At 37.9% G+C, this 26,588-nt stretch overlaps 1 long non-coding RNA gene across 2 annotated transcripts in view; it reads left to right on the forward strand.

Moving 5' to 3' along the window:
• Positions 1-26,588, forward strand: part of LOC120750580 (uncharacterized) — a 216,443-nt gene that overhangs the window by 143,102 nt on the left and 46,753 nt on the right. The window contains exons 2-3 of one of the 2 annotated variants that reach the window (XR_009207658.1): positions 9,308-9,387; positions 17,095-17,278. This is a non-coding gene — a long non-coding RNA (uncharacterized LOC120750580). The remainder of the gene's footprint in view (positions 1-9,307; positions 9,388-17,094; positions 17,279-26,588) is intronic. The other variant, XR_005700058.1, reaches the window with a different exon arrangement.

Consider the following 26,588-nt stretch of genomic DNA (forward strand, 5'->3'; position numbering starts at 1 on the left):
CCACAGAAGGGAGGAATTTGTGACAGGAGAGTGCTAATTCCAGGCCCTGTGAAGCAAGATGATGCTTAGCATACCCTGGTTAATGCATGTAAACAGAAATTCCCACTGTGGCAAAGGAAGAAAATGATTGTACACATTATCTTCTCAAATTATGGGAATAGTGTCTGCTACCACCCTGTGGGTATGCAGAACTTGGACTGTATAAAGGTGGTACCCCAGAAGAATGACTCTCAGACCCCCATCACTGAGAAGCCCAGGGTAAAGAAGGACCAGTGGGATGTCACTGGATCCATGGGTGGTGACTATCTTCTGCTTAACCTTTCTCTCTGTTCCCCTTTCCCCTGTTTTTCTGTTTCTTTCTATCTCCCTACCTCACATTTACTGTATTATTAACTTTGGCAGATGGTCTTGTTTGCACCTTAATTTAGGCAGAGGCATCTCTCACTAGTCAGATTGTAACAAGGATGGGTTAAGCAAACACAAAGAAAGACCTCAGAAATCCACTGAGAAAAACTCTTCTTTTTGGTTCCTTGGTTACCACCTGAAGCAACAACAATGTTCTCTACTGAGCTTTCAACTGCTTATGACTATTACTGCTTGAGACATAAGCAGCTCTGCTGGGATGCTAGATTTACAGCTGGTACGTCTTTTTATTCATGAAACAGGAAAACTGTGTAGTAGTGAAATTCAGTAGATACGGTCTTTGCTCTGTTTTGCTTGGAGCACTAAATCTTGCTTCCTCTAGCTGTATTTAGTGATGTTTGCCAACTGGCATGTACCACGATCAACTAATTTTTGTTTTAGACTCACTTGCTTTTTCCATCCCTCTTCAGATTAGCTAAGCTGTCAAGCCTGTTAAGTTGCTGGGCTCTTAAAGCTGCTACCCTTTCTGAACTGACTTGGCCAATTTGGGAGACTGTAAATCTTTTATGACTACTGCAAGTTTACTGAGTGCTGGTTTTTTGGTGGTATTCACTTGTGCGGTTAGCTCTGGTAATCCCACTGAATTGATCTAGAAAAGTGGATCTTCTCAGGCAAACGTGAAGATTAATTCAAATGTGCAGGCTTTATTCTTCCAAAGTTGTTCATAACGTTGGTTTAAATTTTACTCAGAAGAGTAGATTCAGCTTCTAGGCATCTATACTATAAAAAATATGACACAATAGAAACAGAACTGGAAAGCAGACTGATTGTGGGGACTTGACATCTGCACTGGATGTTTCAGCAGGTTTTTCTTTGGTCTATTCCTAGACTGATACATAGTCTGAATGTCCCTTGGTCACTGGAAGGCATCAGGTGAGGTCCTGGAAAATGTCTTTGAGTGGCTTGGTGTTCCATTGTTGTTTTCAAAGCTTTTCTGCTTATGCACTCTGAAATCTCTGTAAAATGTGAAGCGCAGCACAGTAAGAAGAGCTATACGTGGAAGACCCACTTTAAAAACACTTTTGAAAGAAACCAGGTATACCCTGTGACCTGGAAGGCTGCTAGAAGATCCTCTAATTATAGATTAAGGCATTCAGGATGTCAATGCCAAGAAAAAATATTTTCCGTTCTGGAGTGCACCTAAATTTGCCTTCAAGAAGACCATATTAAGAAGTGTCAGAGTATGTTTTGGGGTAATTTTTTTTTCTTGTTTCTCCTATCGAGTTTTCTGCTTTCTTTAGACTAGTATTTGCTGAAGATTGGCATGGTGGTGTGCTTTCCTATTATGCCAATATCCTAAGAAACAACCATTCTTACTGCCCACTCTCTGTGACTCTCAAGTATGAAGTACCGAAGTTAAAATGAGAGCAGTAGCAGTTACATAATAATTTATGTGAATTTTATTGTCTTTCAAGTCTGATACAAACAGGATGGAATTTTCCTGTGTGTTTATTGTTGGGAACTGCTTAGCATTGTGTAATATACTTAATGGAAAATAGGGAATAGAGCCACTCTCTACTCCAGGTAGGGTTCCTGCCAGTACAGTGTGCTCTGGGTCCAAGTTCCTCCTCTAAGAGGAAGAGGTATTGCACACGCATCCGAGATTTCTGCTCATCTGGAAGGATGATCTTTTTGTATCTAGAAGAGATTCTGAGTTTGGCTACAGAAGATAATGAATGAAATGAATCCTTGAAAATTCTACTTGGACATTAAGTAAACAAAGATACATATTTATTTAATTGTAAAAAACTGTCAGGTTAATGAAAATTATTACTACTCCCCTGAAATTCTCATATTGACCTTACGGTAAGAGGAATCCCTGTAATAGGACTGTTACTTGAAAGAAACTTGACTGATGAGACTGGAGTACTGAGAGAGAAAAGGGTTACCTAGTCCAAGACATATATTCCTAATAACATGATCCATTTAATTTTTTTTCCCTTAATATTATTTAAATACTGCATTTTTGAAAATATCCTCAAACTATAACTGTTCTCCTGTTAATGAAAAAAAAGTAAGGCTATTAAAACGCATAATTTTCTATTGGAAAAAAGAAAATGTTCCCACAAGGAAATAAAATTATGAGAAGACAGGAATAGCCTGTGCCGGTTATGTGAAAGTATACAGATGATGTCCTCATAAAATTCCTTGCCTTCTCTCTAGATATTCTTTTCTATCAACAAGGAACCTGGTAAACTGATTCTTTGGGAGAGTAACAATAAATACTTTGCTATCACACAAGGGAATACTTCTGTGGTCAGCTTCTCAGGATAAGGTGATTTGGACTGGCTTTATTAATGCATGGCAACATCACAGTAATTTTACACTATTGTTGAGAGCTGCGGGAAGCTAACAGGAAGGATGATATCTGGAAACAATAAAAGGTTAGAAAAAAGAATGTGAAGAATAATTCTCACTTGAGGGAGTTCACATTTGTATCTGGTTTTACAGGACTGTGAAATTATACTCTTTACGAAATATAGTTTTGATTGTTACTATGCTAACTATTGCTGTTATCACAAAAGTTTATTTTAATGCTTTATAGAAACTGGCACTGAATTTTTCAAAGTTTTAAATGCTTTTTTGTTCTAGGCTATCAAAACGCCTCTCATAAAACAGAAAGAGAAGGGCCAGAAGAAAGGAAACAAATGAGGCTTTAGTAATGCTGAAACTGCTTGGTATTAGAAAACTTGGATTTCAGGAAGCAGCTCCTGCAATGAACAGATTGTCTCATTTAAAGAACAGCAGATGTGTCATGGAAAACTTCTCAAACTGTTATGATTTTGCAGATTTGTTACCATTATTTTTATTGTCTTTCCTTATCTTAATGCCAGACTCATTTGCATAAGAGCAAAGCATGTTGTTTAGGTTTCAGTCAAGTTGGTATTTCCCCCATGAAGAAGTATTACTTTGATTAACAGTAATTGTTCCCTGTAGGTGGCATTAGGCCACCTGATAGCAGCAAGATTGATAAGAAAAATACTGCAACTCAGGTTGTAAGCAACCTGTGATGAGTTACTGCTAGTTTTGTAACCTCAAGATCCCTCTTTTGGTCAGTCTTGCTTGCAGCAGTGGTCAGTCAAGCTGCCAATAACCCTCCCTCCCCCCGCAACTATATCCTGTTAAATGCAGTGAGATAAAGGTTAAAAATCAATTTCTTCTGTCTGAATTAGATCCTCTATATGTGTAGATATCATGGACTGCTGGGCTAAAATGCCAGGTGCTTTTTGGAAGAGAAAAAAGTTTGGACTTTGCTGAGTAAATCAGAAAATAAGTTTCCGTAAATAAAAATATAATTTTCTTCTAGGGGCCTGGGTTTTATTCTGACTTCCAGAGAAAGAAATTAGCAGAAAGGAGACAAGCTTTTAAACTACCTCTGAGTTATGGAGAAGGGGTGGATGTTACTGTGGTGGGGTGGTGCCTGAAAGGAGTTTTATATGCCTCCTGTCCAAGGCCTGGATTCCATTTTCCTTGGTTTCCACAGCTTCTAGTGAATTGTGCAAGCTCGAATCGTGTTTTCTTTGAACAGACTGTAGCTATATCTGAGCGTGGATTGACAGCAGTGATCCTCCTAACAGCCCTGCTTGTGCTGCCTTGGTGCTGTCCTCACGTTGGCAGGCACAGAACAAGCCAGGTGCCTCCAGAGAAGCTTGGCTGCAGGCTGTGTGCCGGGACAGTCCCTGTGGGCACCAGCCGGCATGTGCGTCTCAGGACATCCTGGAGCCTGAACAGGATACCTGGTAGGAGAGCTTTATCATGCAGCTCCACTCCTGGAGGCTGACATGGCCTCGGGGCTCTGCAAGGTGGACCCAAGCTACTGGGTTGTGGGGGTGACCTGCCTGATGTGTGCCCTGGGTGCTCCCTGGCTGTCCCACCTTTTGCTGGGAGAGTAAAGGCAAGTTCTCTGTGCAGCACTGTGGCCCTGGGGAGCCAGCAGGCTCTGTACTGCTTTGGCAGAACTTCAGAGTGAGGAGGTCTCAGTGGTGTCTGGAGATTGGTGGTTGGTAGGTGGTCCTTGGTGCTGTCAGCCTCCTTCACCAATTTGGTGAAGAAATATACCTGGTAAATGATTTACTGCTTACTCTCCTTCTGGTTTGCATGCTTCCTTTTCAAGGTCTAGGCATCTCCAGATTTATGCCATTTTTCTTTTTTGATTGGTTTCCTTTTTTGGTATCACTTTGTTGCCTGGTGTTAAAGTATTCATTCCTGTTCTTTCTTTCTGTAAGCTCTCTTCTCCTCCTAAGAAAGCACCAGACCTCACCTTTTTGTCCTTCCCTCTTCCTTTCTCTTTTAAAAAATTTCTTTAAAATTTTGTGAAGTTTACTGGCACGAGACATTTTCTTATAAACCTCAAACCTTTCTGCACAGGGAATCCTATGCATCTCCTTTTCTGCATCTGCCCCTCAGGAGTTAAGTGGTCCAGAGAACTAAATCCCTTTTGATGTCTGCTCATTGTCAATTCTTATTTGGTGCACAGTTTATTCAGAGGAATTTAGATGGGAAAAGCCAGCAAACAAATGGATCACAACTTTGTTTGAAGGAAAATTTGGATTAATATAAGAGGGAATGTTTTCCAAAAGTTGCCCTTGAGGTGATGGTAGGTTTACCATCGCGTGCACTGTGATTTTGCTGCACTGACTGTGTTCACAATAGCATGCAGGCAGCTGGGGAGGGGCACTTAACCAGCACAAAGTAGCTGTGGAAGCAATAAGCCATGCTTCATTCTGAACACTGGCAAACGGCCTCGACTAAAATGGGGAAAAGTGTTTCCATGATGCTAGCTGTGGGCAAGCCCAGTAGTCACTAGCCAGTATCTATATATAAAAAACCCATTTATGCTATTTCACTCCTGTAATATCCTGTGACTCCCTCTGTCCCAGGGTAAGTATTTATTCATACACACTAGTGCTGCTGGCAGCAATTTCAACATCTTCATGTTCACTCTATTTTGAAGAACTTTCTGGGAATGTTGGGAGATCTTGGCTCATGTCACAATTCATCTGTTAAAATTTGTAACTGGATGTTTTGGTTCTTTTTCAAGAAAGTACCACAACATGATGTGCAAGGATTACCTTGAGAGTGGGTTGTCTTCACTACCCGTTAGTGATGCTGCCCTACTCCTGTAAATGCTTCTGTTGCTAACATGGTGGCAGCAGAGATGGAGACACTTTGATGGATGTGGGACAGAGATGATAGACTGCTGCTAGAACTTTCTTTTGTAAATGGTGCCTTGAAGGCTAGCAATTCACTTCGAAACCTGGGTGTTTTGTATAAGCTGCTTCAACAAAGAAAATTTTAGTTTAATGATTTTTATTTTGCTTTCAGCATTTTCTTTTGTTCAATATGTTTGAGAAATAAATCCCTTGAAAAGCTGCAGTCTTCAGCAAAGTACACATATTGGATAAACCTCCAGAAAGTGTTCTCACAGAATTTAACTCTCTCCATCTTGAGAGTGGAAGGACATGGTAAAGGATGGGATACATTTTTGCCAAATTCTTTCTGAAATGGTTTTGACTCCATTGTCCTGTATTTCTGGATTTATTTCAGTGTGGGAGTAGAGTACTAGGAACGTGTAAGGTGGAATTTTCTCTCTGACCTCCAGTCAATAAAACTTTCTTACCACTTTTTATTAAGTATTAAACCTTCTAACATTTAAATGTTTCTCAAAATTGTTATTTCACCATTAATCCATTTTTTAATACAAACTTTATCTAAATCCTGTGCTGGTAGTTGTGGACTTGGTCTCACCTCACTTTTGCAAACTCTTACACTGTGGTATAAAGTACTTCCAAATGTGGCAAAGACAAAACCCCTGTGAATGCAAACAGATTACATGGACCTAAATTTAAGCTTTAATATAGCATTAGGAGCATCCTGAACAACAGATACGATGATCTAGAGAAAGCAAAAATCAAAGAATCAGAGAATGGTTTGGGAAGGGAGCTTAAAGGTCACCAAGCTCCAACCTCCCAGCCTTGGGCAAGAACGTTTTACACTAGACCAGGTTGCTTGGAGCCATACCCATTCTGGCCTTTAACTCTTCCAGGGAAGGGATATCCACAGTCCTAATCATGTAAAAGGAAAAGTATATAGTCTAAAAAACTATATAGGTTTCCTATGGACACCAAATATTTTCTAACTACCCATTCCTTAAAAATAAATGGATTTCCATGTTCACATATTTGCTCTAAAAATAGAGCTGCTTTTGGATTTTTTCTTTTTTTGAAAGATCTATGTGGATAGTTAAAAGAGTTTTTTTGCTTTCATCAGTGTTTACTTTTACTTTGATATAGTTTAACTGTCATTTTCTTCCTTTCCTATAAATATGGATATTTACATGAATATATGTTTCACCCACTTTCAAGAAGCATTTTCACATTCTTAATGATAACAAGATGGCAAGCTGTGATATGTGTGTTCTTCTAGAGGCACAAAGAGTTGATAATGAGTCATTATTATAATTTGTGTGTGTGTCTTTGATGCTATTGTAGCTTTCCAGGCAGATGTCCCACCCGCTGCGTGTTCCTAGTTTCAGTCTAATGAACTGCTAAAGTTACTGGACACTCAACAGTGGCTCTGGCATCCCACAATGTATTAGTAATAAGTTTTCTTCAAGATGAAGAGGCTTTAAGTAGAGCACACAATCAGTAGCCCACAGTGGAAGAAACAAATCAGAAAACCACTGTTCCATAAGCATGGAATTGAAAGAGCTGCATAAGTAAAATGACAGACTATCTATTCTATTTAGGAAAGCATGAATACGATTTTTGATCTAGCTTAATTTTCCTCAAACTCTTCAGCTGTGGATAAACCACTTAAAATAAAAATAAATGTGTTATGGAACACCATGCTCATCACTGTTTATTATTTTGAAAAAGCACTGGTCCTCCTGTACCTCCTTGCTAATGTCAAAAAATGAGTGGAATCCTTATCCCCATTTCAGCTTTGCAGAAGTGGGCTGATTCCCCAGGCTGCAGTGACTTTGCTTCACATTTATGGCAAAAATGGAAGTAAACATCTGCACCAGTGATTTTTAACAGCTTGCAAATAACAGAGCGTGCATTGTCTGTCACATCACTGAGCTTTAGATTTTTAAGTTGTTTGGTATAACGTAAATAAGCCTCCAGTAGATAAAATCTTAATTGAAGAGATGGATTTTACTGACCAATGTCATACGTTGCTACTGTCAAATGAGCCCCCCAGGCATCCTATAACCTTTATATTGACTGCAAGCAATTTCACCTTTGAGCAGAATGCATCCTTGAATGGCTGTACGCACTTCAGCTAAACCCATTACATCTTAGAGACCTTGCCCTTTTCAAGGGATTTAAAAACAACCAAAAACCCCAACCCACAACAACCTGCCAACTCCCAATTCTTTGGAAGAGAACTTTCAGACCGAGAATACCCTCACATCCCAGTGAGCTGTGTTGACTGAGGAACAAAGGCAATGTTTCAGTGCTGGATATTGTCTGCCTCAACTCTTGGTGGGCACTGTTTTGCTGTACAAACAGCCACACTCACTTCAGGGAGCCTACTTATGGAGCGCTGCCCCAGTCAGCTCCATTACCATTGCAAGAATCTCACCTTTTATATGACCGTCTAGAAAAATGACAAGCTCCTTGGGAAACCTTCAAATCTGTGCTGGGCATAGTGAAGAGCTGGAGGAGGTGATAATTATGAACAGAAAATTACAGTCCCCCCTCTTCCTCCTAATTCTTTATTTTCTTACGCTATTATCCCTTGTGGCAATCAAAAGGATGGATGAGATTGTGAGTCAGCATACTATGAAAAAACCTTAATGAGCTTTCAGATTACCTTCCCCCTTTTTTCTGTACTTCTAACCATTTTGCATTATAACATGTACAGGGCAGAAGAGGTCATTGAGTCTCTGTTACAGTACACCTGTGTTTTCAGCTAAGATATCTGTCTCTTTTCTTTTTTGGCTGTGTTTTTTGAAGTGCAAGATCATAGATAGCTAAAAAAAGAAGACTTTTTGAACACTCATTTTCCAAAGAGCTGATCAAGTAGCCAGGCTGCTACTGAATGTGTTTGGAAACTGCTTTGTCTTTACAGTGATGCTTGGGGAATTACATGTCATTCCTTAACCACTGTGGGTTTGCAGGTTTTCCTTATTATGGAAGTATCTGTACGATAGAGCATCTGATATTATGTTGTCCCTGTGTGACCAGTCAAAGCCAAGGAAGAAGGTATGATCAACATCAAAATATTTTGATGACATGTAGCTTAATAGTTGCACATAGCCTAGAAACAGATGCAACAAATAAATAGCTTATGAGAGCTGAAGAAGGCAAACAGAAAAAACCCCACCTTTTACCTATCTCAGAGTGCTGATTTATTTGGGACAATAATTTTGCTGATCCCATCTTAGGTGGCAGTCACTGGAATAAACACCTAATTTGTATGCAGGGTTCTGTTTAAAAGGGAAATGAAGAATTTTTTGGAGGCTTGGACATGTATTTTTATTTATTTTTCATGCCAATGTGCTAGATGAAAGGTAAGTGGTAACACAGGTTAATGCTGAAAGAAAATAAAAATGACAACTAAATAAACATTTGCAAAACTCACAGCAGGAATGCACATAATTCAGGTTCAGAGAGTTGAATATTGTTGGGGTAACAGTTTTTTCTGCCCGTATTGACATATTCAGGATCCAAGTTTGGTCCTGATCCATTGTATTTAATAGCTTGAAGCTGTGTCCTGAACTGATGTCGGTGGAAAGAATACCAGGGAAGTGCCAGAAGGTTTTTTATCAACCTTTTATTTTATAGAGTTCACTTCAGTGGCATTACTTAGCAGAACAAGCTCTCAATTCATGTGTGCAAGTACCCAAGACTGAATCGGTCTGTTCTCTTTGTTTCAGCAGACACAGAGCATGAATGGGAATTCCCACCAAGTTATACTTTGAAGTATCTGTCAGCTGTTCGAGCATCCAATTTTCGAGTGAGTAATTCCTTTTCATCTTTTTCGTCCAAAGTTCAGCTCTAAAGTTGCTCAAAGTGCAGCCAATACTTTCATAGCATTATGAATGCTGGAGATATTAAACAGATTCCTGTGGATCATGGAGTTGGGGTTTTGTTGTATCTGTCTTTATGGTTAGTCTTCTTATGGTCCCAAGGCTTTCCCTTCTGGATGGAACTTTTTTGCAATGTCCTAAATGAAATTGTATGTGGTGGAAAAATAGTCAACTTCTTTTGAAATTAATTTTTCCTACTTATGTGCTGACAGTACTAATGTCAAGTTACAGCATCACTTACTAGCCATGACTGAATAGTATCCATCACATTCAAATAGTAATGTGTTTTGTCCTCCTCTCCTCAATGAAGCTTGACAATTCCTGTGAACTGGTATAATAATATTTTTATTCTGACATTAATATTTGATATCATAAGTGAGAAATGAACAGTTTGTGAACTGTCCATTAATTCTCCAGAGCTTATACTGAAGTCTTTAAATTGTTCACCTGAGACGTAGGAGTTTGTGCTCTCAGACTGACCATACTAAATAGATGAAGAACGTCATTGAACACATTAGGCTTGTCCTTCTTCTAGGGTGAAATGCAAAAACTCAACTGGTCTTGCAAACAGAAATCCCTCAGGATGAATAATCAGGCCTCAGGTGTTTATGCTTCCTTTTGTTGCTTAGGTCAGCCTTGTGTTTGCTTCACATCTAAAATGTAGCATTCAAAATAGTTTTTTAAATTAAAGAATAGCAACGTATTTAGTAAACTTGCAAGGCATTTTGGCACTCTGTTTTGCACTTGGATTTGTTATTGCAGATGGTTTTTGTTTTGTTCCAGAAACTACCAAAGAGTGAAAACAGGACTGTAACTAGCTTCTGTAAACAATTCTTATACTGTATTAGAAACAATTCTACTCTCTTTGCTAAATTTTAGAGTAATACTTGTATAATATCTACAACAGATATGATTCTGTGTTTCTATCTATAATGTGCTGTGCTGTGGTATTAATCAACAGGAGAAAGAAATTGGAGGAGTTTTGTAAATATTTGAAAATTGCACAGAAAAAAATATTAAAGGACTGGACTGTGGATTAGGTCTTTGAGTTCACTAGCTCTGAACCAGCTTTTTCACCTGCGGATATTTTTGGGGGAAGAAAACTCTTCCATTTCTTAATTTCCTCTTTTCCGCAGAGATCACAAATCAGGTCTTAATTCTTCCAGTCCTTATAGGTTAGGTATAACTCTTTTATTTTGCTCACCACATTGCCTTGTATGTTCAAGTAAATGCAAGACAGTTTTTTGTCTGTGATATGGACGTGCTCTTACAGGGTCAGGCTCTTATCTGCTTGACCCAGGACGCTGAGGTGCTCTCTCACTTGGCAGGACTTCTGCCACTGCTATGATCATGTCAGTGCACTGTAAGGAACAGATAGATATTTTTCTATTTTTGTACTTCAAGTTTATTTGCCTTGGGTTTAGAAAAAGAAAATAGTAATGATTGTTTATCCAGGATAAAATATAAAGGGCTTAGGTAAGTATGGAAAAAAACCCTTTCTAAACAGAAAGTATACATCCACATATTGATTGTTTCTAGGCATATTATGGAAAGGATGGCTCTGGCATTTCCCCAAAGATCTTATAAAAGAGCAAAACAAAACAAACAAAAAATCACCCGAACAAAACCCACCAAAAAACACAAAAAACCAAAACCCAAAGAACTAACCTCCCAGCAGAAACCAGTAAAACACTTTATTCTGTGATAGATTTATTTTTCCCAGCTTTTGAAAAAATTCTGCACATATAACAGTACATTAGTTTTATAAAATTTTATCATCCTTTCAATTTGTCTTAGGGTCAAAATAAATACTGAACAGAATGCTTCCTGTGGATTTGTCTATGGCCTTTGATCAGCTGGTTTGTATTCATTTACTCATAACTCAGGCAGTATTTTACAGCAAAACATGCCAGGGGGCTCGTGTGAGTGGGGAAGGTTTTGGTTTTCTGAAGGAGAGGATACTGACAGTACTCTCTCTAACCTTTCCCATCCTATCTGCTCCGAGGTAAACAATGAAGGCTCCAAACTGCCTGAAGGGTGACAGCGTCCTGCTGAACCACATGTTTTGATATGTAATCACAGTACTGTTTGCACTTCAATTAGATTAACAGCTGAACTTGCAAATCACGTCTCTAGAGGGCATTTTTTTGGGTAACTAAATAATTGACAGTTGTCTCAAGTAAATAGTTTGATATCGGTCAATGGTAAATTGTGATCATGTTAATTTAATTGCAGTTCTGCCACTGATATAATTAACACTGCTATCAAAGCAGTCAATCAGTTCATTGGAAAAAAAAGAAGCACTATGATATTAAGTTCCCAGTTGCCATGACACAGAATGTGGTTCTGAATAATAATAATAATGTTAGCTCTGCCCACTGTGAGCAAAAGCCATTGTTTTCCAATGGAAATAGGGGTAACAGGATGCAGTGGTGCTCTGTATTATTACAAGTAATGCAAGCAAATTGCCCCAGAAAGACTTCTGTCACTCTAAGAAAGTAATTTATCTTCCTAGCTGTCTGGGAAAAGATGTGACCAGGAACTGTGTTTTGAAATTCATTATGATTGACAGAAATACTTCTGTCTACGTTGCTTGGAAATGACAGGGCTTTGTGGCGTAGCACACAGAGAAACAGATTACAGAATGTTTAAGGTTGGCAGGGACTTCTGGAGGTCATGTGGTCCAAGCTTCCCGCTCCAGCAGGGTTCCCTAGACTATGATACTCAGCATTGCTGGGTCAGGACTCGAAAAAACAGTCCCTTATTGCTCCTTTTCTGTATTTATAGCTTCTGTTCTCAGTTTTGGGAGTCATTTACAGGGACTAATGGCATGGACCCTGTCCCACATGTGCCACCTTTTCTTCAGAGGTCTTCCTCAGGCGTAAAGTGGCTCTCTGCTTTCCTCTTACCCCCAGCACATGTTAGTGCCTGCCTCCACTTATCAAAAGCATGTCTGGCCGTCACTGGAACCTAGGGGCCTTTGAGATCATTGGCTTGGTTTTGTTCTGGTTGAGTGGCAATAGAACTGTGTGCTTTCATATCTCCAGCAGTTTGGCTGAACATTTGCCAAGCAGTGTTACCTAGGAACTACCTTAAGTGCATCTCTGGCACCTCTTGGATTCATTGTATGATGCTACAGCAGCAAAAAGCTGCCATAGAGATTGGCTAAACAAGTAACTTATAATTTCTTCCCACGTTGGGGTGTACTCCAGTGAGTTGTAGGTGTCCAGAAGAGTTGGAAAGTAAAGGGTTTTTGCTTATAGTGGCTGATATAATTTATAACGGCCCAGCAAATATGTAGGCAGCTCTTTAAGACTTGTTGAGTAAGTCATCTCTAAAGGTCAGGAGTCTGCAGAGGGTGCTTTCTAGAGCCTCTTTGTTTACCTTTTTTTTTTTTTTTTTTCCTTTCCTTCCCTTCCTTTTTTTCTTCTCTCCTTCTTACATGAGCTGTGCTGTTCTTAATGTCCAAAGCTGAAGTTTGAGAGGAAGATTCTAGAGTGGTATTGAAGACCATAGAATCAACTATTGCCAGGTGCTTTTAAAAGTCAGTTTCAGAGCTGGTTACTCTGAGATGCTGGGCTCTGCAAATCTGTATGAAGCAGGCTTCTAATTATCTCTGGGTGGAAAATATTAGGAGATATTTCAGATTTTCTTCTAATTTCTAAATGCTCTCCAAGTAGGTGAGATTTGTAGCTGAAACTTGTATTTCAGCTTTTTTTAGTAAGGAAGTTTTGTGAAGAAAGTCTAGCATTTACAAACTAGGAAAGGCCTTTTTTTTTTTTTTTTCCCCCTTTTTTGGCGGTGGTTTTTATTTTTTTTAATTATTTTTTATTTTTTTGACCGATTAAAACAGTTAACCTGATTTAGTATGGCAAGGGATGAAACATATTCATGCAAAAATTTCATATTTGAAATTTAAATTTACAAAATGTAAGTGATAAAATGTTCTCCACTATTCTGTGACTTGAATTCGTTTGCAGAATTGATTGATAAAATTTGTACCCTTATAAATTGAAAAGGTAGTAATTCCTATTTGAAATACTAAATGGAAGTCAGAGCAGATACAGGTGATTTGAATGGAAACAGATTTTGGGAAACATTATCATCTAGCTAAAACACTAACACATAGAAACTGGAATTTCATTGGTAAAAGTCCTGATATATAAGGAATAAGGTCATACAAATGTGTCAGAGTAGAATGGAAGTGTATTTTTATGGGTATGGGTTCTTATCAATTGCCTTTTATTCCAACCCAAGCCTCAGAAGAATTTGAACATTTATGTTTCCAGTAAGAGAAAATTAGAGAAACTGTATTTCTTAGCAATAAGCATTCACGCTGATCTCTTTCCTAAATAAATTCTTAATTCACACAAAAGAAATAAAAAGCAAGCTGTTTTTTAGTGTTTTGACACAAATGGTAGCAGTTAAGAACATTTTTAGAGTCAAGAGTAAGTTGGAGATAAATCAGCACAGATTTTGCATGTAGTAGCTTTATAATTGCAAGCAGCAAGATTTAAATAACCAGATTTCTCTTGTCTAGAAAGATTTTTACATTAACTCACTTTCACATTCCCTCTATCTCATGCCATTCCAAACAATTAGGTGTTAATTTAGTTTCTCTTCAGATTGTCTTTCAAATGCCTGCTGTACAAGTTACAGAGCACAATATTTTCTAGTCTTGCCTATTGCCATGCTTTTTATTTGTCTCTCTCTGTCTATAAACTGGTAAATGTCTATGGGAATTTCTACCAGTAAGAAATTTCCATCTCACGTGTTTTGCAGTTAACAATTGGGTATGAGGGTTTATAATTCTTTTATTGCCTCTTGTTTAGGTAAATGTAGCTATTTCTTTGTCCCAACTGATAAATTGTAGTCTACAATAATAAGTGTCACCAATAATAAATGTCAAAACATTCTGTGTTTTAACTTTTGGTAGCTTTTGCTTAGTTCTTGTGCTAAGAAAAAGATTAATATATTTGATGTGTTCATTACTTTTCATGCCTTCCTCTTTTACTCTGTGTTCCACTCTTTTCTCTGTTTTTCTTGCAAATAAATTATTTCTCCATATTTCTAAAAATCAGACAATCCCCTTTTTTTTCATGTCTTTCCTTCTGGTTTGTACTTGTGAAGCTGGATGTTTAGGGAGAAGCAGCAGTTCCAGAGTAGGGTGTCCAGATAATAGGATTTATTAGAACTGAAGATAGTAGAGAAAGTAAAGCTGAATGTGCATACAGCACATATGATACCAGTTCACAAAAGCAATAAAATGGAAATTAAGATTCATAACTCCAAAACTGCAGCCTAAAACCCACATATTGAACTTTGGATGACTCTGAATTTCACACTGTGGGAAAAGAAGCTTGAAATATTCAGGGAAAGCTAAAACATTACCTGTGGTTGAGAAAACATTTCTGGGGGCTGCAAATTCATAAAACATATTCTGATGGGTAATAGGAAGTGGTTGGAAAACTTTTTGGGCTGATCTTAAGTTTTCACAGCTTGTAATTATTACATAAATAATGCTCTGAAATTAAAAATTCAGACAGCTGCAAAAAGTTGAGCACTTCAAGTGATAAGATGGTAGCACTCTTTTCAGGAGGAGGGTAGGCTCCAGGCAACGGAGTTTGTATTGCTGTCAATGGAAAAGAGACAAGAACTTATTCAGTCTTTGGCCTAACATCTCTGTTGATGATCTACTTCATGATCTGTCTATCCTGTATCAGCGATGCAGATTTACTGCTCATGATACTGTAAATTACAAATCTCAGTTTATAATTTTAAACTCTCTTCTGACACAAAAGGGGCACTTACTGTGAAGCTTTTCTTACATTAGATCACTATTTTTTTAAAAAAAGCATCCATCTCCAGTACTGCATAAAATATAGAGCAATATCAGATTGCCACAACATTTTTGGCTTTGCTTTTTTTTTTTTTTCCACTGAAGCTTAGAATTATTATAGATTAATGTTATTTATACCCACCATAGTTTAAAAAGTTCTATTGTCTTTTTTTTTTTTTTCTAATCAATAACTATTGTGTATTTCTAGACAGAATGTTGTACGTTTCTTATCTCTATTCTGTGCACTCAATTCTCGAACATAGTATTTGCATTGAGCTTTTTGTTAAAATAAACATGCATACATTAGGAAAAGACATTGATAAGTCACAACAGCTTTAGAACATTTTCCCATAAATATGCTTTCTTTTGTAGGTACTTATTCAGATTTTCTTTTGATCTTTTAATGGAGACTGAGTCTAATTTCATTCAAAGCAACAAAAACACATCTAAGAATGTTGGGAGGTAGGTCTGAAATAAAATCCATGTTGTTGTCATGACAACTACAATGCTAAAAAGGATGCAGAGAATGATTATTAAGATGTTGCATCAAGTTGTTATGGCAACTATATAGTAATAGGAAAAAGGTGAGTTTTCAGAATAACATTGTATGAAAAGTTTTCTCTTTATCAAGACATGTCATTGTAAAAAATACCATGATGAGGAAAAAAGAGGAGTGGAGAACCTGGTACAAAAGGAGGTCAGAATTCAGCTATCTGCCTGAGTATATTTACCTTAAGTAGTATAATGCTCCATGGAGAGTATCTCTGCTTGGTTTCCAGTTCTGTTACAGATAGATCAGAGCATAGGAGACACTAAAATGCATCCCAGTGCTCTTTCCCAACACTGTAGCCACACAGTTCAAGGCCGCATTTAACAAAGTGATAACATTTACCCCCAGTGGAGAAGCCTCAGTGTCATAGAAGATTGGACTGAAACCCCAACACAAAAATGGGATAGGGAAATAGAGGTTAATGCTGAAGAGCAGTATTAAGAGGTTTCAGTTCTGTGAAAGAGCTTATTTTTCAGCACACTGTATGACATCCTTGTTTGTTTAGCTTAGAACTTCCTAATAAATGAGTATTTGCTAATAGAAATTATTGAATGAATTGTATAAACGTATTTTTGAAGCCAGGAAATCTCTTAAGCAGCAACTGCAGTGGAAATGAGTATCTGGGCTCTGTGCCACCACTTGTGGTGTAAACATCACTAAAAGCTGCTTTGCCTGGTGCAAAAGAAAGGAGATATCCTGCTCAGGGTAGCCTAAATATCCCTGTGCTGTTTTCCCTTGTGTTGGTGCCCAGCTGGCACCATCCCGAAAGTCGCTGTGGTTTGCTCTTCCTGGTTATAAATCCTCTTCTGGGGAACTGCTGCAGGGAGTCAGAGGCTTTTTCTTCCTGCAGTGCTCCCTTCCTGCAGATGAGTGAGTGCAGGAAAGAATGAGCAGGGAGAGTTGCAAAAGCCGTGGTCAGAAAGACGTACAAAGCTCATTCACCCTTTTGTGATATTGTGATAGGGCCAGACACTTTCTTGGCCCCTTGGGCTCTCCTGCAGCAGGACTTGAGGCAAGACTGGTCAGTATTTTTATCCAAACTGTTTCTCTCCATGAAAAAGTGTTTTTTCCAGGTTGGTGGTTTTTTTTTTTTTTTTTTTTTTGTATAGTTTTTGGTTTTGTTTTTCATGGAAAGTCATTGCCGTGTATGGAGACACCTTTATGATAAATATGTGTCTATGTAAAGCAACACAAGGTGAAAATACTACAACACTAAAGAATATCAACATGGATGTTGTGTTGCAGTGTCTTCAGGCACCTGAAGTTTACTTGTCTGGCTTCACCTTTAAAGGGCTGAGCTCCCATCTGGACTTGTAAATAGTTTCAACTACAGTTCTCTTCTATAACATGGATCCTCGTGCTAACAGCTGAAATTATATAATCCATCCAGAGGTAAAGGAGAATTTGAGCTCAAGGGACTGCAAAAACTGTGAGTAGTGTAAGATACTAGATTTTGAATCAGAATAATTTTTCAGAGTTATTACTAAAAGAATGAAACCTGTGGGAGGTGGAGAATATGTTTGTAAGTAGGCCTGTATAGAACTGGGGAACATCGGGATTTTGCAGATTCGAAAGCAGTTGCATATTTGGATTGAAAATACATGAGAACTGTGGCTTTCCATAGATGAGGTTGGACTTCAGCTGCTACTTCTTGGAATTGTGATGGCAGACAGGCTAGCTGTGATGTCTGCTTTGAAAACCTTTTTATGTTTTACTTTATTTGAAATTCAGAGAACAGTGTTGCTTTTAGTGGAAATATAACTGCAGGCATACATTTCTTCATGGTATTTTCTACTGTGTTTGTAGCAGAGGTATGGACTGAGTTGACTGTACTGATATGATTGGGAAAAAAGTTTCTGGAAAAAGTTGGCTTCCAACCCAGAGGCTGGAAGTGGGATGGTGGTGATGAGGAACCATTTGAAGTAGGACAGAGGAAAGGAACTTGTGTGTAAATAAATTACAGCCTTTTTTTTTTTCTCTCACATTGGGAGTATAAATCCAAGCCAGCGGAACTCTTCCAAGCAGAATCTTGTTAAAGACTGCCTCAGATTTTTTTGGTACTACAAGTTCTTGTTTTATCTCACAGGTCTAAATTAAATGGCTTTGCTAGCCTAGGGAAAATTAATTTGAATCACTTCCTTGTTTCTAATACTTTATGTCACTGTACTGGCATAAACAGAGGTCTGAAAGCATGAAGAGATGTCTCAGTCACCTGTGCACAGCAGGCCCTTTTCCCACATGGCTAGTAGTAGCTAATGAAAATAATGTGGGTTCAACACTAATCAAATTAAGTTCTTTCCTGAGGGAAGCACCAATTATATACTTCTGTGTAGTATCTACAGCTTGCCTAAATTCTCTAGGCTCAACTTGATGACATCAACAAAATTTGCCAGTTACTGCTATTCTTCATGGATAAAGCCAGGTGGTAAGGACTGCCTGCAACACCTCTTGCTCTGAATGTGTGTGTCATCAGTTGGTGGTATTTCATGTAGGGGTTACTGGCATCCTACGGGTTTCAAGGGCAGTTTTGAAGCGCAATTAAGTTTAAGCGTAGAGTGCCTTGAAGAGTTAGCAAAGATAAAATCTGTTCAAATAAATCTGGAAAAGGAAGACGTAGGGAAAGAATACAAGAAGAAGAAAGAATAATACCCTTTAAAAGAGGCTAGACAGAAACTGATGTCTAATTACTCTTTTACTAAGTGGTTGGACAAGGCTGCTGTCACGATCTGGTAATACAAGCGGATGGTTTGTTTAGTGATCTCAGAGCACAAAAGACACAGCAGGGGACAACAACAACAGTTTACTCAACAACAATGCGCTTCTATTGAGTGCAATCATGGTATGTGATAGAGGGGATTATAGCTACTAACGAAGAAGAACGGAGTCCTCATGGTCTTTTCAAAGTGAGAGGCACCTGGCCAGAAGGTGGGGTGATGTGATGAGGGCCTGTTGCCCTGGGAACAGGTGGAGCCGTTGGGCCCCGTTTCGGCCCAGCCTCTCTTGCTGGTTTAGAAAACAAGCCAACTTTTCAACTTTCAACAAGCCAACCAACTTTCCTGAGTCCATTGTTCTTGCACTCTGGTTCCCACGGGAAAAGCATACCGGTCTTTGGTCTGGTGAGCACACACCTGCAGGTGAAACTTGACAGATGTCCTACCTCAGCTAGGCCAGAAAACCCAGAAAGCCCACACCCTGTTCCTTGGGGGCCTCAGTCTCTGTCCTTGGCGTCATTGTGAGGCAGATGAGACAGATGAGGGATCTTCAGACCATCTCTTACGGTTGTCAACAAGGAATCTGATTAAGAAGAAGAATCTAGATTTTATTCTGAATATTTTCACACTCTTTTCTCCTTTGACTGCAAAGAGAGTCCTGGAGGAGTGCTATGCTCAGGCTACCTGTTACTGTTACTTTTGCTCTTCTCTCCCATTGACAAAGTATGACATGTTTAAACTTTCATTAGTTGTGCCTCCTTCCTTAGTGCCTCTTCTTGAGCAAGACTCTTCACTGTGATGAGTGGTGTGTGTAAATCTTCTGCTGTTGCGTGACAACAGCAAGTTTTTCTCCAAGAATGTCCAGCTTGGCTCTTCTATGACACTGCATAATATCCTTCCTCTGACCAGAATGCACTTAAGAAGTGTGAATAGGTGTTTAATATCATCTTAATTTTAATTTTTTCAATCATATGGGAAAGGATTGGTGCATTTCCTGGCTTTGATAAAAATCATGCAGCCAAGCCCAGGCTCTTGATTAGCTGCTAGCCACTGCTTCTCTACTCTGGACAGATTCCTGCTTTGTCATTCTTGGAAAGAATTAACAAACATATTTTTGTAATATTAAAATTTCAAGACATTCTAGTACAAAATATGCAAAATTTATTATCTTTTTAAATAAAGAGGAGTCTATAAAATATGTCCAGTCTGAGGAAAAGGCAATGTGGTAAGGAAGGTGTTGAATCTGAGAGAGGCAGCTCAAGCACTTCCTCCTACAATGAGAGTGGCTTCATCATTGCTCTTGACTACTGCAGCCAGATGATCCTATCATGGTCTCTACAAGCACCTGAGACAGTGGATGTAAAGAAAAATAAATTGGAAAAGATTTTTTTTTTTTTTTGTTTTGGTTTCTATGTTCATTTTATTCTAATGTGTAAAGGTGCAGCCGGTGAAGTGTTTACTGACGCAGAGCAGAAAAATGAGCACTTAGGATTGGGAGGGATGGTGAAAAATTTTGGTGCAGTGATTTGCAAAGTAGATGGGACACTGGAAATAAATTTTTGATCTATCTGGAATTCTGAAATATCTATGCTATGGTAATATAGTTTGTTCATAGTCTTAAACAGTTTCAAATATGTGGATTTATTTATCATGAGTCATCTAGACACATGAATCAAGGGACAGCAATGGGAAAGAGTCAGCTGTTCTCTTTCTTCTAAATAGCTTTTCAGATTGCTGAAAAGGTATATGATTGCAGCTGGAAACTTTTCCTTTTGGAATGTTTAATGATACCATTTTTACTTCAACTGGGATTGCAACAATAGTCCTTTAAAAGTGTTTTCCATTTTTCTCTAAGTGTTTCTTGCCATATAAGGCTTGATAAATCAGCTAACAGTAGGGATAAGTTTCTTTTTGTGTCTTATATTTTTGTTATTTTGGACATGTTTGTATTCCCTGTAAAGTTGTCCCATTGTATTTTTCTGAAGGCTTTATTTTATCTCTGCTTATTGGAAAAATGAGAAAGAAGCCCAACCACAGGGAATAATCAGTGGCAGTAGTTATTAAAATAACCAATAAAACACACAACAGTGATAATTTTTCTCTGGCTAAAAATTAATCCATTGAATTTGGACCTGTATTTCTATAAGGACCAGCTAGGTTACAATGCTATTTCCTTCCTGGGTTCTTCAGTAGCCTGATAAAAGGTCTGGCATTGTAATATCATTCAAAACAACTGTACTTTTGTGTATTCTGCTATGGCCACCATCCTACAGCTAAACAGGGCCTGAGGTTAAACAAAGAAAGAGGTATTTTGTATGTCAGCAGCACACCATGGTAACTGCAGAGCAAACCAGACAGCTTAGACTCTCTGATCTAGGGACCAAAAGTAGCCCAGCAGGGACATCCAACAGCTCTTCATGGGATGACTTATGCCCTCTTCTGAAGCTGGGTACTACCTGTGAACTTTTTTTCTGTGATTGCTTTGGCTTTCAAAGCACAGTGAAGAGAGAAAAATGTGATGGCAGGGTTTGATGGTAAACGTGGTAATATTAAACAACACCCTGGAATTGATCTAAAATGACTCAGACTTGCAAACAAGATGTGTTATGGTCTGTGCTCTGAAGAGTTAATGGGAGCATAATAATTCACTTTATCTCATGCAGTATGAAGTTATTGACATTCCAGTTCCTCCCAATTTTTTAAAGCTAGGAAACGAGAAGAACTCATTATTTAACTGTCAGCATGAATTGTCATCCCATTTGGAGACCTTGTGCTAATTTTGTTGTCTCTTAAAAGAACCTTAGGGTAACGGAAGGAAGAGAAATCTTAATTGGCAAACTTCCAGTTTCCAAGAGAAACCTAAATATTAAGCTAGACATAGATCTTTTCTCTGCCTTCAGCCTCGAAAACAATGCTAATTAATAATTAGTGTATTGCTCTTTCTGTCAAAAATCCCCTGCAAACCAACAAACACATCTATTTCAATTTCATGTTGACATTACTGTTTCATAAAATGCATTTAAAACAGGTATTTTAAACTGGGATACTAAGAAGTGACAATCGTAAATCTTGAAGCAACTCAAAAGTAGCAGGATAATTCATAGAATATCACACTGTTTAGAATAAAGAGAGAAAGTCTTCTTCCCATTCCTTGTATTGACCTACTTGGTGTTATTGTACAGTTCATGTGTATCTGAGGTTTGAATATCTGATCTGTGCAATGGGGATTACTCTGTTTTTCTGTTTTGTAAACTACTGAAAGGCTTGAACTTTATTGAAAAAACTACCTTTGATTTAAACTAAAAAGAACAGAAGCCCAGAAGTGACCAGTTTCTGGTGAATTGTTGCTATAACCAAACGGGCTTTTTAAGAGTTGTTGCAGTGGACTGTTTTGCAGTCTGGGCTTTCAGGTGTAAGCATGTGCAGCAAGTTAAGTTGAATAGCCATCAGATAGTGTAACTTGGAAGCAATTAGCATCTCAGTAGCCTTCTTTCACTGACATAGGTTAAATCTTGAATGTGACCTTGCTGTTATAGCACCAAAAATATTGAGGTTCAGAGAAAAAGGTAAGAGCGATAGAAGTGTGTTGAAGAGCAGCTGTGCACTTATATGCATTCACACCCACACCCCCTTTATTCTGAGTTGCTGTTAAGGTACTTCTAAGTAATTCCAAATATCAAATGACTGATTTTTTAAAATGTCAGGACCTCTCTAGGGCAGCACGTCTGAAAGTGCTATTAAGGATAATAGAGGAGAAAGATTAGCATAACGAGAAGTTTTATTGCAAATACTCAGTGAAAAATTTTGACAAGGCTAGTTTGGTTATGTACAAAGAAACAAAGAAGCATGAGCTGCCATAAGAGAAGGCTTGTGCAATTTTTATTATATAGGTTATTTATTCATTTTTAGCTAACTTAGCAATTGTATCTGTGTTATATCAAACTGAACAGTTGAATAGATTTTAAATGGGCTGATAAGATGACATTGCATTCCTTCGCAGTTTCCCTGCTCAAACCTACTTTCAAAATTCTGTGTCCAGGGAGTATTGGCCTTTTGTAGTATTGATTTACATGTGGCCTTTGGCTGCAGTGAAAAGGTTTGCTACTACAGCATCTGATTTTTAGCAGAGTGACCAGTAAAGGGGAGATTCACAGGATACTCTTGATACTACACATAGAAAGTTTAGGGTAGGCTGCTGTGCTCAAGAAGCTTGGTACAGATCCAGGACATGGTCATGGCTTCTGAAAAGACATAAGAAATTCTGACTGTAAAGGGAGGATATTAAAAAAATCTTTATCGATTCAGTGACTGATCCATGCATAAGAAGCTTTTTCTGTGTGCTTGGCATGCTGATTCTTGTAGTCTTTTGAGTACAGGTTTCTCTCTCTTTTTTTTTTTTTTTTTTTTTTTTTTTTTTTTTTTTTTTTTTTTTTTTTTTTTTGGCTATGTCAGCCTCAGGATGGCAGTGTTCCTATGTGCAGAGATACTTGCCTGAAGGTCAGCTGACTAATCCTGAAGTGTTGGACAGAGAATGCCAGCACTGTCTGTGTTCTGAAGCTGTGTAATGCTGTTACAGGTATGTAATGGGCATACAGTAATAGCATTAAAATTCTAATAATTCAACATGAAACTTTTATAGTTGTATGATAAAGTTTCAGAAACAAGACTCTTCTACTGAAGCCCTATATTTAAGAATACAGCAATGTGACTGTTCAGAAATGGCATAACTAACTGTAGCAGCAATGTTAGGAGATTTTATTGAAAGCTATCTATAAAATTAATAATAAATTAATTTTATTTATATTGATTTCTGGGTGCAGTAAATTTTTACTTTCCTGAGGCTTTTTGAGAAAAGGGCACCTACCTATGTGGTTTGTTTGTTTTAATGGGAGCCTCAAGGGTTAAAATTTTAGTACTTCATAAGACTTATAAGCAATGTTCAACCTATTATAGTTGGAGTACCTTCAGGAAACTTCTGTTAAGCAGCTTTTATGCATGCAGTATCTCTTCCTGAAAGATATCACTGATTTGTTTTCAATTTTTGTGGCACTCCTTGACACTTTCAGCATATTTTAAACTGTTGTGGAGTGTGTGTTTATATAAAAAGTTACTGTTTTCTTCTAGGTGGAAAATAGCATGGCTTAAGTACTAATCAATGAAAACATGGCTTATAAAGGCATTTCTTTGGCCTAGGCAGCTATGGGTTTTCAATTCAGGACACAGCTATTCATGTCAAACTCTGCAGGAACTTGCTCTGTGGTCTTCTTGTCTTGCTTGAAAAGCAAAAATGAATGAGATACATTAAAAAAAGTCTTAAGCTTCAATCAGACTGTTATCTCCCCTTCCATCCTTTTCCCACTGCTCAGCTGTAGTTTTATTTTCTAGTTTCCTCTAACATATTACTTTATTTAGTTTTTTTCCTTAGGAGCTCAAAAGTGAGGAAGGATTTTTTTATCTGTGTGTTTAGCTGGTCAGTGGGATGGATGTATCTTAAAGCGTCTCAAGTACTTGAACTTAGAAAATCAAGACCTTCCCTCTTATGCTCTGTGATTCCAGCACATACTCATATGGTTGCAAGCCCCACAGAAATTGGATGAAGGCTTTGGTTGCTTTTGTAGTTATTGAGACAAAATGCAGAAAGGCCCTGTTTCTATTGAAGGAAAAGTTTTTGAGGAAAGACTGCAGAGTTTCCCTGTAGATGCTCTCTGCCTGAGTGGCCTCAGGGGGGTTGTAGCCGGGGTCTCCCATGACTTGTCACATCCTTTGATTTCTTGGTGGGGACACAAAAACTGGCAAGTGAAGATAACCTAGTACATGTGGGAGTGTAGGTTTTCCCACTCGCCCTGATCAAGATGAGATCTGCTCCTCTGGTCTAGAATGCGCAACTTCCCCCAGAGTCAAGTAACAACTCATAAGGCTCTACTGAAACTCTCATAAGTCATAACATCTGCTCACAGGTGCAGAAGTACTTGGTCTGATATTCCCAAAGCCTTTCTTTAACAAAATACTTGTGTAGTCCTATTCAACCATATGTCTTTTCTGGGAGATTGTCAGGAAACAGGTAATATTAACCTTTCTGTCTTATTTTCTAGGAAGACTCTGGAGTGTCTAGCTCCAAGAGTCAGCAAAGAAGGACATAAATGTCTTGGGTGGTCTTAAAGTTCACATCTTGTTTATGCTCTCTTATTTTTCCCTTTCCAAACCCCTCGTTTCTTCATGAGTGTTTTTAGCTTTTGTTTGAGAAATGCCACAATTAATATAAATATTTGGCAGAAGGACATCTTAGTAAACTGTGTGAAGGACATGATCCAAATGGCCTTCAATTTGTCTGTCCACAATAAGTACCTTAAGGCTTTACACATGCAGAGAGTCTCTAGAAAGACCACCTGGTGTACTGGTGAAATGAAGACAACCAAGAAAATTTCATACAGAAGGAATTCCCCCTCTATAAAATTTGTCAATGATGAGACATTAGAAAAAGTGTAAAGTGTCCTGATTTTTAAAAATATTTTTTTCCACAAATATCTATATATTTTTCATTGTACTGTTCTTTTTCTAACTTCCTTATTCTAGTAATATTAGTAATTTTTAGTAATATTAACTAGTAATAAAGTTCACTTCAGCAGGGATAGCTCTCTATGACACAATAAAAACCCTCTAGCTGCCTTTTTCTTCCCTTTATCCTTTGTTCTTGTGATAAATACAGCTATGGGAAAATAAACACTAGTCATCTCTGAGCAAAAGTCCAGCTGACTGAGAAGAGGTCAGGGTATACATGAAGTGGCACATTGACCAGTAGTCTGCTTTCATGGATGTTTATTGTTTCTACACCTATGAAGATTGGACTCTAGAACTCCTTTCTTTTTTTTTTTTTTTCTCTCAGCTTGTATTTTATGATCACAGTAAGTATTTTAAAGCAGGAAAATATATTAAAGTGATATGGAATTACTGAAAATTAAGTTTAAATTTTTTTTTTCTTTTAAAGTGTATTAAAGTTTTTGCTGTTTTGCTTTGAAGAGCTATGTTTTGTGTGCTCATGGATTTGGCAATAAAACGAGACAGTTCTGATACCAAAGTGTAATAAGGGTAAAATGGGATTAGGATGGACAAAAGTAGAGCTTAATTTTCTCATTTACAAAATACGAGCATTTCATACTGCTGCATTATGCAGGACATAATGTGAAATATAATTAATGTTGAACTACAATAGGGGTGTTATAAATGTACAAGGCATGCATGACATCCACCAACACATCAAAAATTTTTTTTTTTTTTTGAGAATATGCTAGCAATTAGAATGGATACCAAATGGACTTGTAATGAAGGAGGACATTAAGTACAGTCTTACTCTACTTATTGTCACAGCAATTACCTAGACTTGCTCCTATTCTAATATTCTAATGGCAGTATTTAATAACAAATGCTAACACATTGATCTGAATTTTGACTGAAAGAATTTTTTTTGCAAAAGATCATCCTTTACATGATAGAGAACATGACAAACATACATTGTATGAGGCTGATGCATGAATATTATTGAGGATGCAATAATATTCATCCTCAAAGTACAGGGAAAAAAGGAAAAGAACAACAGAAGAAGGTGTAGGGATATAGTGTTTCATGATTGCAGTCAAGCTTTTGGAGTGATTACTCAGAAGTCTTTCTAATATTAACAGTTTTTGGAACTCAGGTAATGGGTACTGTAGATCCCAAACCACATAGCACCCACCCCTCAGAAAATTTTAGGGTGTGTTTCTTTTATTTTCAGGAAAAGAGTGCTTTCAAACTAATTCTGTGAGTATTTTGTATGTCAGTAAACACTCCTGTGAGAACATCCTTTACGCATTTTGTAAAGCACCCTATTATGTGATTTTTATTTGAAGGCTAGTGGAAAATTTTGAAAAATATTTGAAGTTGTAAAGGCTCTTTTCTTTCAACAAAGTTGAAAGATCTGGCTGGCAGGATCTTGTGGGAACCAAACAGTTTTGAAAGGTGGAAACACTGCTCATAAGCCATGCCAAAGATATG

The sequence above is a fragment of the Hirundo rustica genome, chromosome 3 (assembly GCF_015227805.2).
Source record: "Hirundo rustica isolate bHirRus1 chromosome 3, bHirRus1.pri.v3, whole genome shotgun sequence".
NCBI classification, from domain to species: Eukaryota; Metazoa; Chordata; class Aves; order Passeriformes; family Hirundinidae; genus Hirundo; species Hirundo rustica.